This window comes from Macaca thibetana, chromosome 5 (genome assembly GCF_024542745.1).
Source record: "Macaca thibetana thibetana isolate TM-01 chromosome 5, ASM2454274v1, whole genome shotgun sequence".
NCBI classification, from domain to species: domain Eukaryota; kingdom Metazoa; phylum Chordata; class Mammalia; order Primates; family Cercopithecidae; genus Macaca; species Macaca thibetana.
This window is the reverse complement of record NC_065582.1, coordinates 88,987,526-89,003,185: the sequence shown is the minus strand read 5'-3', so window position 1 is coordinate 89,003,185 and position 15,660 is coordinate 88,987,526.

Below are 15,660 nucleotides of genomic sequence, written 5' to 3'. Positions count from 1 at the left end.
CAAATGTCGACGGAGTAACTCTGACATGATTCACAGGCAGTTACAGAGGGTCGGTGCAATGCAATCAACTGCAAATGATGAGGTTAAAATAATGATACTGTACACACAGTACTATCCTTCCAACTAGTAGATTATTAACACCTACGTATATCTCCAGCTGCTTGGGGACAGTAGTGTCTCAATCTCATTAGTAGTGTTTTAGTGCATTATACTTTTTAACATAACTGAATAGTTTCAGTGTGATGAACGTTTTGAAACATATGCTCTAGGCCAGGTGTGGTGGCTCACACCTCTAATCCCAGCACTTTGGGAGGCTGAGGCGGGCAGATTACGAGGTCAGGAGTTCACGACCAGCCTGGCCAACATGGTGAAACCCCATCTCTACTAAAAATACAACAATTAGCCAGGCGTGGTGGCACCCATCTGCAATCCCAGCTACTCAGGAGGCTGAGGCGGGAGAATCGCTTGATCCCGGGAGGCAGAGGTTGTGGTAAGCCAAGATCACGCCACTGCAGCCTGGGCAACAGAGCAAGACTCCTTCTCAAAAACAACAACAACAAACATATACTCTGAAGTACTTTAGATTGGGTTTCAATTGGAAAGATTTTATTGAATCAGAGGACCTCCCAATTTCTGTGAGATAAATTCTAGAGAAGAACTTCCCAAGGATTTTGACATTGAGGTTTATTATTTCTTGGAACCAAGGAACTGTTACGATGTCGATAGCAAGAGTTCATGAACCGTTTTCCTACTGATGATGTAATGATGATATATTAAACTACAAAACCTGATATAATAGTTAACGATGGCTCCAGGGAAGCTTTGTGATATATAACAAACCAACATTAATGCCATGTCTAGTTTAGATAATACTCTGCCAGCTCTTTGCTGTGAAGCCCAACAAAAGGAATTTACTGTTGCCTCGCTGAATAGTGGTTAGAGGATGAACTCAGAAGCAAGTAGAGATGGATTCTGTTCTGCCTCCTCCTCACTGTGTCATCTTAGTTACTAATCTTTCGGAGCTTGGAGTTCCTCTTCTGTGAAAAGATAGTATCTATTTTCACATGGTTGAAAGATTGAGGGAAAAGGTATGCAGTGTACATGGTAGCATGTGTTTGGCACATAGTTAGCCCTCAGTAAATAACTGCTATTATTTTCTACATTGGATGGTGGAGAGGGATGATATAAAGTATCTTTTATTTCTATTCAAAAATCTTTTTTGCTATTTGGTGTATTTTCTTTCTTCGATGTGGAAGCAGCAAGCTTGAAACCTGCCCAAAGTATACACAACCAAGTCATCCAACATCCAAACTAAAATCCGAAATTGGTTTAATAACTCCATAGCTTTCCTTCAGAGAACAGGACAGTATTACTTTCTGCACTTTTCTCAGAGTGGTGCGATGGTTTCCTACTCTCTTTCCTACCCCCTGGAAAAGGTACAATGCAAATATGTTAATATTCTTGGTTTATCTTTCCAGTTCTTGTGTTAATGGTAATACGTGTATATAATATACCTAGCCAGAGCTATGTAATTATTTTTGTTTAATGCCATACCCAATTAGTTCTCTTGCCATAAAAAATATGGGATGTCAGGGCAAGAGGATCACTTCAGCCCAGGTGTTCATGACCAGTCTGGGCAACATAGTGAGACCCATCTCTACTAAAAATACAAAAATTAGCCATGCATGGTGGCCCCTGCCTGTGGTCCCATGTACTCGGGAGGCTGAGATGGGAGGACCACTTGAGCCCAGGAGGTTGAGGTTGCAGTGAGCCATGATTGTGCCACTGAAATCCAGTCTGTGTGATAAACTGAGACCCTGTTTCAAAAAAACAAAACAAAATCCTAATAGGAGGTAGGCAAACCCACTATTATTGAATCTTTCCTTAATAGCCTTTTCCTAACTAATCTAGATTTTCCACGACTAGTTACTATCTCCTCTGAAACACTAGCATGTATATTAACTACTGTTGTTCTTGTCTTTTTATGTAGAGAATTTGAGACTCTTACACTTGGGAATTACAAATTTCTCAACTACATCTTGCTTTAAAAACCTATTTTTAAGAAAATATGAATAAGTTCCCCAGTTATTTCCAAGGATATTAGCTTAGATCAAAAATGGCAAAATTCTTCTCATGAGGAAATCCACATTAGAATCTTAGTTCTCTCTACCTAGGGCATCTAGGAAAAATATGTGCCTTCAAGGATTCACACAGCTGTGAATAAACTGAGTTCCAGTGTGGTATTATGCAAAATATTGACCTAGAGTAAAAGAATTAGGGTTGAGTTTGGGTAACCACTTACTTGCTATATGGCCTGAAGTGTGTTAAACACTGAAGCACTGTTTCTTCATTTATTAAATAGGGATTCATAGCATCAGATAAACCAACTTGATAGAATTGTGACAGAGTTTCATTAAGTGTGAAGAATATGTAAAGTGATGTAATAATATTTTTGGCCCCAAAGCCATAGTCCTTCCTGAATTCTGTTTAGATTGAGAAGCCTGTGTGTTTAATTCAGTGTTGATAAAACCAAAGCCATCGATTTAAATTCCAAATTGCCCAGCTTTGCACTTCTCATGACCACAGATTGCACACAGGTAATGATTCACAAATGCAGGGAATATATTACAAAGATCAACAGAATCTGCTCAACCCAGATCCACTGTCATTTCAGGAAGAACAAAGATCATGGGACCCAATACCCATTTTAATATAGCACTAACTTACTTTTTCCATACATTAATCCTCAGAATTTTTGGAAATTTATTGTTTTAAAATTTTAAAAATCAAGATTCTTATCATATTATCCTTTTATTATCTATTATCGATATCAATATTTATCTTTAGGATTTTCGGGGCAGGGGAAGGGAGTCCATGTGTTGAAATTGTTTTCCTAAATGATAGTGTATTTGTCTATGCAGTGGGTCCTCCTTCTCTGTATCCCTGTGTTCTACATCTGTGGATTCAACCAATTGAGGATCAAAAATATTCACAACATAAGCTGGGTGTGGCCAGGCGTGATGGCTCACACCTGTAATCCCATCACTTTGGGAGGCCAAGGCAGGTGGATCACTTGAGGCCAGGAGTTTGAGACCAGCCTGATCAACATGATGAAACCCTTTCTCTAATGAAAATACAAAAATTAGCCATGTGTGGTGGCGTACATCTGTAATCCCATTTACTCTGGAGGCTGAGGCATGAGAATTGCTTGAACTTGGGAGGCAGAGGCTGCAGTGAGCAGAGATCATGCCACTGCACTCCAGCCTGGGTGACAGAGTGAGACTCGGTCTCGAGAAAAAATAATAATAATAATAAGTTGCGTTTGGGGTGTGGCGGTTCATACCTGTAATCCCAACAATTTGGGAGGCTGAGGTGAAAGGATCGCATGAAACCAGGAGTTCAAGACCAGCCTGGGCAACATAGCAATTCCCTGTCTCTAATTTTTTTTTTTTTTCAATTAGCCAGGCATAGTGGTACACACCTGTACTCCCAGTTCCTAGGGAGCCTGAGGCAGGAGGATCCCTTGAGCCTAGAAGTTCAAGGCTGCGGTAAACCATGATTGTACCACTGCACTACAGCCTGGGTAACAAAGCAAGACCCTGACTTTCTCTCTCTCTATTTTAAAATTTTAAAAAGTATGGTTGCATCTGTACTAAACATATACAGACATTTTTTTCCTGTAATTTCCTAAACCATATAGTGTACCAACTATTTACATAGCGTAGGCATTGTAATGGATATTCTAAGTAATCTAGAGATGATCGAAAGCATATAGTGTGCATATGTTATATGCAAATACTACTATGCCATTTTATGGAAGGGATTGAGCACTCATGGATTTGGGAATCCAAGCAGCGGGGGGTGGGGACAGATCCTAGAACCAATACCCCACAGATACAGATATAGAGGGATGATTGTATTAGTATTTTGATACTTATCTCCACAGCTAAATTATAAATACACCCACTAATGCCCCTATTGCATATTTCTTACATAGTGACCAAGGAAATTGTTGTAGAGATTTAACACATTTTTATTACTGTATTGTCTTCTTTTGTCTGTATATATGCAACTGAGATGGAAGGCAATACCATACATTATACCGCATGATACATAACCGTTCCCTAATAATAGAATATATGATAGCACTAGATTTGTGCTGTCAGCCTGTTAGGTAAAATAGAGCATATCCATCAAGTCACTCTACTTTCCAGGCAATACGCCAAGCAATAGCAGTTGGGAGATGGGATATATAGTGCTTAGGAGCCTCCCTTAATCTAGCTAAGAAAATTAAATGGGAGGAATATTCAAACAATGTCTTAATCATTAAAACCACATTAAGAAGGCTGTTACAGGCTGGGTGTGGTGGTTTATACCTGTAATCCCAGAACTTTGGGAGGCCAAGGTGGGTGGATTGCTTAAGGCCAGAGGTTCGAGACCAGACTGGCCAACATGGCGAAACCCTGTCTCTTTTAAAAATGCAAAAATTAACGGAGCATGGCGGTGCATGCCTGTAATCCCAGCTACTCGGGAGACTGAGGCATGAGAATTGCTGGAAGCCAGGAGGCCAAGGTTGCAGTGAACAGAGATCATGCAACTGCACTCCAGCCTGAGTGACAGAGACTGCCTCTAAATAAATAAATAAATAAATAAGAAGGTTGTTACAAAATAAGTCCCTGATTGGCTGCCAAATCAACAGTACCTCTAGTTTAAAGGACAGAGACAACTGCAGGCTGGAGCATTTTGGAGAGTTTATGTTTAAATGGACTAAGGAGAGCTTTTGACTGGAATGGTGAATTGGTGTAAGAAGTAGCAGTTAGAAGGTAGATATGGCAGAGATTTCTTTTTATAATCATATGTCCATTTTTCTATCAACCTCAGTCATAAAACTTCCAATTTTTAGCTGGACACATAGTGTTTTAGTCTGTTTTGTGCTACTGTGATGAAATACCTGAGACTGCATAGTTTATAAGGAACAGAAATTTATTTCTCACAGTTCTAGGGTCTAGGAAGTCCAAGATCAAAGCACTGGCAGGTTTGGCTGTCTGGTTGAGGGCTGCTCTCTCCTTCGAAGATGGAGCCTTGATGCTGTATCTTCTGGAGTGGAACATTGTGTCCTTACATTGTGGAAGACAAAGAAAGGTGAAAAGGGATGAACCCTCTCCATGAAGACCTTTTATGAGGGCACCTAATCTCATTCATGAGGGTGATCCCATGACTCAGTCTCCTCCCTATGGCCACACCTGCCAACACTTTTGCATTGTGAAATAAGTTATAACATAATTTTTGAAGGGGACAAAAACATTCCAACCATAGCTAATGTTCATCAGAATAAAGCTAAATTTGGACTTGAAAATAAGTTTTGACCAAAAGGTGTAAACTGCAGTGGTGGGTGCAACATCCACGAAGTTTCCTTAAATAAGGCAAACCGATTTCTTATTTTTGCTGACTGGATTGAAAACAGAATTGGACAGTCATCTTGAACCATGAAATGAACTTAGGAATATAGGCCACACATGAGGGAATAACAAGATAAATGGAGCAAGGGTCTTTGATACTATGGAGTGTCAAACCTACCCTGGATCTCTCTGAACATGGGCATCTATTTTGTTTGAGCCCCTTTTATTTTGGGTCATCTGTCACTTGCAGCTGAACCCAATCCTAACTATTATAATGAGTCAATACCCTAAATACTTGTAGAAGGATAGCAGACTTTACCCTGAGAGACTGAGGAACCAATTAATATTTCTGAGAAAGAAAGAATACAGGGTTCCTCACTTTTAGGATACTAATCTAATATGGGTTACAGGGCAAATCAGAAAAGAGAAAAATTTTGTTAGAAGGCTGATAAAGTTGATATCACTTAGGTGTAAAGCCTATGATATGGTTTCGCTGTGTCCCCACCTAAATCTCATCTTGAATGTGCCATGTGTTGTGGGAGGTACCAGGTGGGAAGTAATTGAATCATGGAGGCAAGTCTTTCACGTGCTGTTCTCATGATAGTGAATACGACTCACGAGATCTGATGGTTTCATTGTTTTGTTATGTTTTGCTTTTTCTGAGACAGAATCTCCCTCTGTCACCCACCGTGGAATGCAGTGGCACGATCTCAGCTTGCTGCAACCTCTGCCTCCCAAGTTCAAGCGATTCTCCTCCCTCAGCCTCCCAGAGTAGCTGGGACTACAGGCATGCACCACCACACCCAGCCTTTTTCTTTTTTTTTTTTGGTATTTTTAGTAGAGATGGGGTTTCGTCATGTTGGCCAGGCTGGTCTCAAACTCCTGACCTCAGGTGATCCTCCTGCCTCAGCCTCCCAAAGTGCTGGGATTACAGGTGTGAGCCACCACACCTGGTCGAGATCTGATGGTTTTAAAAACAGGAGTTTTCCTGCACAAACTCATTCTCTCTTTGCCTGCTGCCATCCATGAAAGACGCGACTTGTTCCTCCTTGCCTTCCGCCAGGATTGTGAGGCTTCCCCAGCCACGTGGAACCGTAAGTCCAATTAAACCTCTTTCTTTTGTAAATTGCCGGGTCTCAGGTATGTATTTATTAGTAGCATGAAAATTTACCAATACAGCCTAAAACTTATATAACACTGAAACCAAGTGAAGGTTGTAAAACATCTTGAAAGAAAAAGCACTAAGATTTTGTGACTAAGTATGCTATTTAGGAAGATGTAGGGGGGATGGTGGATACTAAGCGATAAGAGAAAAGAGCTAGGTTTTTGAGGGTGGTGGTCTGGGATATAAAGTAACAAGATCATCTGTAGGAATAGGGAAGGTAAAAGGATAGATGCAAATTAAGAGGGGTAGAGAAAGAGGTAAGTCAGGAAAGTTGTGAAATACTGACTGTAAGTTGACATTAGGGAAGTCCAAGTGGAATTTCCTACCAAGTATGTTGGCAATAAGAGAAAGCAATCATTAAAAAGTCAGGAAACAACAGGTGCTGGAGAGGATATGGAGAAATAGGAGCACTTTTACACTGTTAGTGGGAGTGTAAACTAGTTCAACCATTGTGGAAGACAGTGTGGCGATTCCTTAAGGATCTAGAACTAGAAATACCTTTTGACCCAGTGATCCCATTACTGGGTATATACCCAAAGGATTATAAATCATGCTACTATAAGGACACATGCACATGTATGTTTATTGCGGCACTATTCACAATAGCAAACACTTGGAACCAACCCAAATGATAGACTAAATTAAGAAAATGTGGCACATATACACCATGGAATACTATGCAGCCATAAAAAAGAATGAGTTCATGTCCTTTGCAGGGACATGGATGAAGCTGGAAACCATCATAGTTCTGAGCAAACTATCACAAGGACAGAAAACCAAACACCGCATGTTCTCACTCATTGGTGGGAATTAAACAATGAGAACACTTGGACACAGGAAGGGGAACATCACACACTAGGGCCTGTCGTGAGGTGGGGGGCGGGGAGGGATAGCATTAAGAGAAATACCTAATGTAAATGATGAGTTACTGGGTGCAGCACACCAACATGACACATGTATATATATGTAACAAACCTGCACATTGTGCACATGTACTCTAGAACTTAAAGTATAATAATAAATAAATGAATAAAAAATTTGAATTTTTTTTTTTAAAAAAGAAAGTAAGTTAAAAGACAGCTGAAGCAACAGACCCAGAAAATTAAAGTGATTTCACAGTGGGCACAACGACTTTATACTAAACTTAGAAAACTCTCTTTAGTGGTAATATCTAACAAGATGGTGTTCACAACATTTCTGCATGTGCACTGCTAGCTTTGCATAATGAACATCAAATCTGTTTTTGATCTGTAATACTTGACTGTTTATCAAAGATGAGATGTTGCCATGGGTTCTGTGACTAAATTGGGTATTACCAAAACTCTTGCTTGTTACGTACATTTCTTATGCCCAATGTTACGAAAGAATCATAACTGAGAAAAACTCATTGGCTGAATTCTTTACGTTTGAAATTCCATACAACTTTCTTAGTATTAAAAGGAGTCTAAATGCCACCTTTGTCCTAAAAGGGAGGCACCACAAAATAGAATATAAAGTTATACAATACTTCACACCCCTCCACAGATTGAGCCTCAGGGCAGAAACCATATAAAAGGTGTGACCATCCTATTGAAAGGACTGGGGAGTCAAATACACTAGGATGGTCATGCTCAGAGAAGAGTCCAAAGGCTTTTCTTTCAATAAATGATCCTGGGATAACTGGCAAGCCACATGTAGAAAAATGAAACTGGGTCCTCATCTCTCATCTTATTAAAAAATCAACTTATGGTGGATCAAATACTTAAATCTAAGACCTGAAACCATAAAATTTCTAGAAGACAACGTTAGAATACTCTTCTAGACATTGTCTTAGGTGAAAAATTCACGACTAAGTACTCAAAAGCAAATGCAACAAAAACAAAAATAAATAAGTGGGACCTAAGTAAACTAAAAAGCATTTGCACAGTAAAAGAAATAATTGCACAGTAAACAGACAACCCACATAGTGTGAAAAAAAAAATTTGCAAACTATGCATCTGACAAAGGACTAATATCCAGAATCTACAAGGAACTCAAACAAATCACCAAGAAAAAAACCAAATAACTTAATCAAAAGACATGAATAGGCAATTCTCAAAATGAGATACAGAAACAGTCAACAAACATATGAAAAAATGCTCAGCGACACTAATTATCAGGGAAATGCAAATTGAAACCACAGTGAGATACCACCTCACTCCTGCAAGAATGGCCGTAATTAAAAAAAATCAAAAAATAATAGCTGTTGGTGTGGATATTGTGAAAAGGGAACTCTTTTACACTACTGGTGGGAATGTTAATTAGTACAATCGCTATGGAAAACAGTATGGAGATGCCTTAAAGAACTAAAATTTGAACTGCCATTTGATTGAGCCATCCCACTTCTGGGTATCTACCCAAAGGAAAAAGAGTCATTATGTGAAAAAGAAACATGTATGTTTATAGCAGCACAATTCCCAACTGCAAAACTATGAAACCCTCCTAAATGCCCATCAACCAACAAGTGGATAAGGAAATTATGGTATATGTATATATACCATGAATACTACTCAGCCATAAAAAGGAACAAAATAATGGCATTCACAGCAACCTGGATGGAGCTGGAGGCAATTATACCACGTGAAGTAACTCAGTAATAAAAAACCAAGCATCATGCATTCTCACTTATAAATGGGAGCTAAGCTATGAGGATGCAAAGGTGTAAGAATAATATAATGGACACTGGGGACTTGGGGGGAAGGGTTAGAGGGGATGTGGGATAAAATACTATACATTGGTGGGCACAGTGTACACTGCTTAGGCGACAAGTGCACTAAAATCTCAGAAACTACCACTAAGGAACTTATTCATGTAACCAAAAACCACCTGTTCCCCAAAACTACTGAAATAAATATTTTAAAATAAAGGCTTTTCTACACCCTTAGACTTTCTTAACTCTGTTTTATAGTGGAATGCGGGGGTAGAGGAGCTTACAGTCATTGGTTATCTCAGCATAACCTAGTGGAAACAAATATGGCTGTCAATGCATCTGAGAATTATCTTGGTAAATATTGTATCTATTGTTGTTGAATTACTGTTATTGGAATTTAATATTGTTAGTGCCCAAGAAGAGGATGAAAGAGCAGTGCTTTTGTGCATAGGAATAGATACATGGTTATCAGATAATGATTAGTGAGTCAGCAGATTTAGGATATTTAAGACATGATATTGAAGATCAACCGCACTAAAAGACTTCCTAAGGATTCATTTCAACCTGAAAACATCCAAGGTAGACATGAGCAGAGCTCATCTTTATTTTTAAAGATGAAAAAACAGATTTAGGGGACATTCAGGCATACAATGACCTGATTCAGGTCCTCCATGCTCTTTCTATAACTTCGTACTTCTAAATGAAACACTTCTCAGAAGAGGATTTAATTAGTGCTTATGTGTCTACATGCCTGTGATTTTCTTTGTCTTTAATGAAATACGTAAACTCTATTATTGAACAACTTTTAAGACATCAATGACATTTTTTCTAGATGAATATTGTTTTCATTGTTTCCTACTGTCCTCATAGTTTGTGAAATAGTCATTTCTTCCATAATCCTTCTCTACTGCTCAGATTCTCAGCAGGAAATAGAGACAATCTCTTCCTCCATTAATAGATTAGTCCAACATCTCCAGGCAAGAGCTGTCCAGGTGACTTCTCATATTTCACCACAAGATATAAAAATTTACATGCTGGCTCTTTGTTTAGTTTTTTGTTTGTTTTTTTTGAGACGGAGTCTCGCTCTCTCTCAGGTTGGAGTACAGTGGCGCAATCTTGGCTCACTGCAACCTCACCCTCCCGGGTTCAAGCGATTCTCCTGCCTCAGCCTCCCAAGTAGCTGGGATTACAGGTGGGCACCACCACACCCAGCTAATTTTTGTATTTTTAGTAGAGACAGGGTTTCACCGTGTTGGCAAGGCTGGTCTCGAACTCCTGACCTTGTGATCCTCCGGCCTCAGCCTCCCAAAGTGCTGGGATTACAGGTGTGAGCCACTGCGCCCAGCCATTTTTTCCTGTTTTAAAATCAAAACAGTATACTCAACTTAATTCTAAAAAAATAAAACAAGTCACTTTTTTCCCCCAGCTAAGCTGACAATTCAGGAATTTTACAAAATGTGTAGGGAGAGGAGAAAGTCTGGTAAATAAGTGTTATTGTACGTTATAATGTAGAAGTACTTGTTTCACATCACTGATTTTGCAATGTAGTAAAACTACTCATTTGCAGAAAGGGCTTCCTCAAATTAATGAATATTATGAATTATACCGCACTTAAAAATAAATGGAGTGTATACATATATGAGATGTATAAATATAAACATATAACAAATTTATAATACTTTTACATATGAATATATGTAAAACTCCAAGTGGCTGCTAATCAGTGGTGTCAAGAACAAATACTAGTACATTTGCTTTAAAAAAAAAAAAGATTTATAATAGCATTATTTGAAAATTTATCAAAGTTCAAGAATTTTAAAAATATATGTTTGGAAATTTCTACATTTTGTGTTCTCTAAATTGGCTTATAAACATTCTTTATGGATAGTTCAAACTATAGTTTTTTTGTTTGTTTTTTTCTTTTCTTTTCTTTTTTTTTTTTTTTTTGAGAGAGTCTTGCTTTGTCACCCAGACTGGAGTGCAGTGGCGTGATCTCAGCTCACTGCAACCTCCACCTCCTGGGTCCAAACGATTCTTTTGCCTCAGCCTCCCAAGTAGCTGAGACTACAGCTACTTGCCACCATGCCCCGCTAATTTTTCTATTTTTGTGGAGACGGGGTTTCATCATGTTGGTCAGGCTGGTCTCAAACTCCTGACCTCAAGTGACCCGCCTGCCTTGGCCTCCCAAAATGCTGGGATTACGGGCGTGAGCCACCGCGCCTGGTCCAAACTACAGTTAAATTTCCAAAGATATGTTGAAAATTCCAGATGACTAGTATCTGAAATATTGCAGCTCTGTTCTTGGTTGGCTATGGCAATTTGATTGTCCTACAATGCTCAGAGACATAATTTGAAACTGCAGTTATAAACAAGCAACATTTTTATTCAGACTGCATATTTTGGAGTGGCCAGGTCTCCCCAAGTCACCCCTACATGCTGAAATTTGTTTTGAATGATAGCTCATGTAAAAATGTAGTCTTTTTTTTTTTTTTTTTTTTTTGAGACGGCGTTTCACTCTTGTTGCCCAGGCTGGAGTGCAATGGCGAGATCTCAGCTCACTGAAACCTCCGCCTCCCAGGTTCAAGCGATTCTCCTGCCTCAGCCTCCCAAGTAGCTGGGATTACAGGTGCCCACCACCACATCCGGCTAAGTTTTGTATTTTTATTAGAGATAGGGTTTCACCATGTTGGCCAGGCTGGTCTCGAATTCCTGACCTCAAGTGATCTGCCCGCCTTGGCCTCCTAAAGTGCTGGGATTACAGGCATGAGTCACTGTGCCTGGCCCATTCATTTTTAAAATTGTAGCTGCCATTAGCTTCCTCACTCCATTTGCTTCTTACATTTGCAAAACCTACTTGGAATGGAGAAGGCACCATTGCACTTAACATGATCTTCATATGGATTATGGATTATAAATATGTATATAAACATTGAGGTAAAAACACTGAAGAATATGAAGTAGGTAATCAAAGCCCTGAATGGCTGAGACTGGCTCACTGTTCACCAGACCCATTTCTTCTTCCTGAGGTGGCCATGTGATGGATTCTTGTTAGTGTTTCTAGAAGTGACACGTGTTATTTCAACATGGAGGCTTTTGAAAAGTAGGTGTGCCTTCTATGCCTTCTTTTTCTGTATTTGAGAGTTGTACACATATGACTACACAGCATAGAAGAGGTTAAATTTACAAGATTGATCACATGAAAGGATACCTGACAATCAGGAACACTGACACTTAAATTGTGTTAAGCTATCACAATTGCTTTTTTTTTTTTTTTTTTTTTTTTTTTTTTTGGCAGTACTTAGCCTTCCTTAACTAGTATGCCTGGTCTGCAGTCACAACACAATCAATGTAAAGACATTTTAAAGAGATTTACATCTATGTAATAATTCATTATTAGGACACTAGTCTCATTTGCTAATAATATGTAATAGAAGAAGTTTCGGCCAACGTTTTCTCCTAAATAACCCTTATTTTAATCACTCTTTACTTTTAAAAAGACTGTGCTTTGCAAAAAAAAAAAAGAAAATTATTCACAAGGTTATTTATTGTGGCATTTGCAACAGCAAGTGATTGGAAAGAACTATCATATGATCACTAATAGATAGCTTAATGAATAAAATGTGGTACATTGACACAATGACGTAGGATGGCGCACTGAAAAGTAATGAGAAAAATATTTACATACAAATATAGAATAATCTCCAGGATGTATTATTAAGTGAAAGAAATAAGTACAGCAAAGGTTATGTATTAAGTTATGTGAGGGATAAAATATTGCATAAATGGTCATATTTACAAAACAACAATTGTGGATGGATAAATGAAAAAGTAATAAAAATTATGACAGTGAATGGAAGGGCAGAGAGGACAGAGAACAAGTTTGAAGACTCTTCCACTGGCCAAATTGGAGCACACTGAGCAACAAAAACAATAATGAACACAAGTTTGAGTCAAACCTATTGGATTTTTAAAAAGTAATGAGTCCAAATTGAAGAGAAAAAAGAGAGTTCAGAGAGAAGAGTGGGGAGGAGAAAGAAGAAGGTAGAAGGAGAGGAGGAGAGAGAGAAAAAAAATTTGTTGGATGCTGTTGTAAGTGTCCACAGCACCAACTCATTACTCATATCTCATGACTGATAATTCAAGGTGAAGAAGTAGGCCAGGCAAGGTAGCTCCTGCCTGTAATTCCAACACTTAGGGAGGCTGAAGCAGGAGGTTGGTTAAGCCCAAGAGTTAGAGATCAGCCTGGGCAACATAGTGAGATCTCTTCTCTAAAAAAAAAAAAACTTAAAAAAAAATTAGCTGGACATAGTGGCACATGCCTGTAGTCCCATCTGGTCTGGAGGCTGAGGTGGCAGGAGGATTGCTTGAGCCAAGGAGGTTGAGGCTGCAGTGAGCCATGTGACAGAGTGAGATCTTGTCTCAAATAAATAGATACAAATAAAGGTGAAAAAATAAGCATTTATCTTGTCTGTATGCCATGAATTATGTTTCAGTTTATACTGAACTAACTGATGAGAAAAATTTCTCTGAACAACAGAATGTCAGTTAATAAATGCAGAATAAATAATATATATATTTTTAAATCTCAATTTTTAAACTTTCACATGAATCATTTAAAGGTCATTAATCTATTGTAAAATCATTAGATGTAAGGTTAGGAAATTTACAATGAAGGTATATGGCTGTTACCCCCCATCAATCTTAGTATTGTAAAACTAAAACAACCAGATACACCACATGCCTCTTGATGTAATTAACATGAAAATGAACTACACAATCCCACCTATCAAGTATTCTTAAAAAAAAAAAAACAATTGAACCCATATCTGTTCAAGTCTTCAGGACTGATTTCTTGGCACTGAAAATAAAAAGCCACCAAGCAGACAATGCAAAGAATCATTAGCCATATCCACAATGTGTAAAATTGACCTACTTTTTTCAATAAGGCAATAGAATTCAGGGGAGGAGAAAAAAGAGGAGAAAACTGTTCTAAATTAAGAGATATTTAAAAAGAATTGCGAGATAGAACAACCCAGTAAAATGTGTGAACCTTGTTTGGAAGCTGATGTCATTAAACCTCCAATTAGTGGTAGTGGTTGTTTTTTTAAGTGGTGTTTTTTTCCTTAAATTTTACATGATTGGGGAAATTTGAATATAGACTTAGAACTAGGTAATATGAAGCAATAATTGTTAATGCTGTTAGAGAAAACAGTGGCATTTGTTTATGTAAGAAAATGTCCTTTGTTTTATTACTTTTAAAGAAAGCACATTAAAGTATTTCAGGGAAATATAAAATGATTTCTGAAATTTTCTTTAAAATGCTCCAAAAATTTTTTTTAATGCAGGAAGCATAAACAATATGGCAAAATATTTATAATTATTGACATTAGTGCTTATTTGAAATTTTCAGTAGAGTTCAAAAAGAAAAAATTGGTAATGAAATTGCTGCAGATGCTGTCTCTGTGTAGGAAGAAAAAAATGGTAAACTTTGCCTTGTGGTCATGCAGTTTGCCCTTGTTTGTGACCTTTTCATATCATAGTTTTTACCCTTAAGTTAAAAGAAAAAAAAAAAAGAAAAAAGACCAACCCCAATATCCTATTTAAACAAACCAAGCTTCGCTTCTTAGCCACTCTGGCTTCGCCACATAAATGATACTTATTGTTTGAAGTTGTGCTGAGCTGTCTTTAATAGATAAGTTTATCTACATATATAAATATTTTGACTGTAAATTTTGTTTTGTTGGGCTATACTAAAATAACATGCAAATAACTTGAACATGAACCACAAAAGGTAAGAAGCAAAGATGCAGCAGTGGAAAAAAAGAGGAAAATTAAATTCAGAACAAACTGGATTTGACATTTATGCTTCCCAGCTAAGAGACATTGGTCTAATCAACCTATGTGAGCATTCCACTTCTCTTGGGCAGAATGGGACTATTGTGAAGACTGCATGAGCTAAGTCATGTGCTTTTTCAACTGTAATGCATCATACCAAGATAAAATATTATTAGCATGAAGAATGAGTGCTGGCAATATTTCATGACTATTTTCATTTTACAAAAGTGAAAAATTATCTACACTGATTTTTAAAAATAATTAAAAGTAATTTACAAAATTTCCTCTAACAAACAGCAGCAAGAAACACATTTGGTCTGCCTCTACATATTTCCGTCAGCAGGTGAATCAGATCTGCTCAACATGGACAGAGTTCCACTTTGGTTTTTGACTTTGTTCCTGTTAAGGATCATTTTATTACAGTGATATTAGGTCTTACTTAGAAAAACTATTATTCTGTCTCTTCAGGTGTAGTTAACTACACTGAAAATTTCCTTTAAAAAGATACCAGAGTAAAGAAATAATTTTATAATGAAGAAAATCACCCGAGTTTTACTGTTTTATACCGTATGTTTAATATTTCAAGTTTGTTT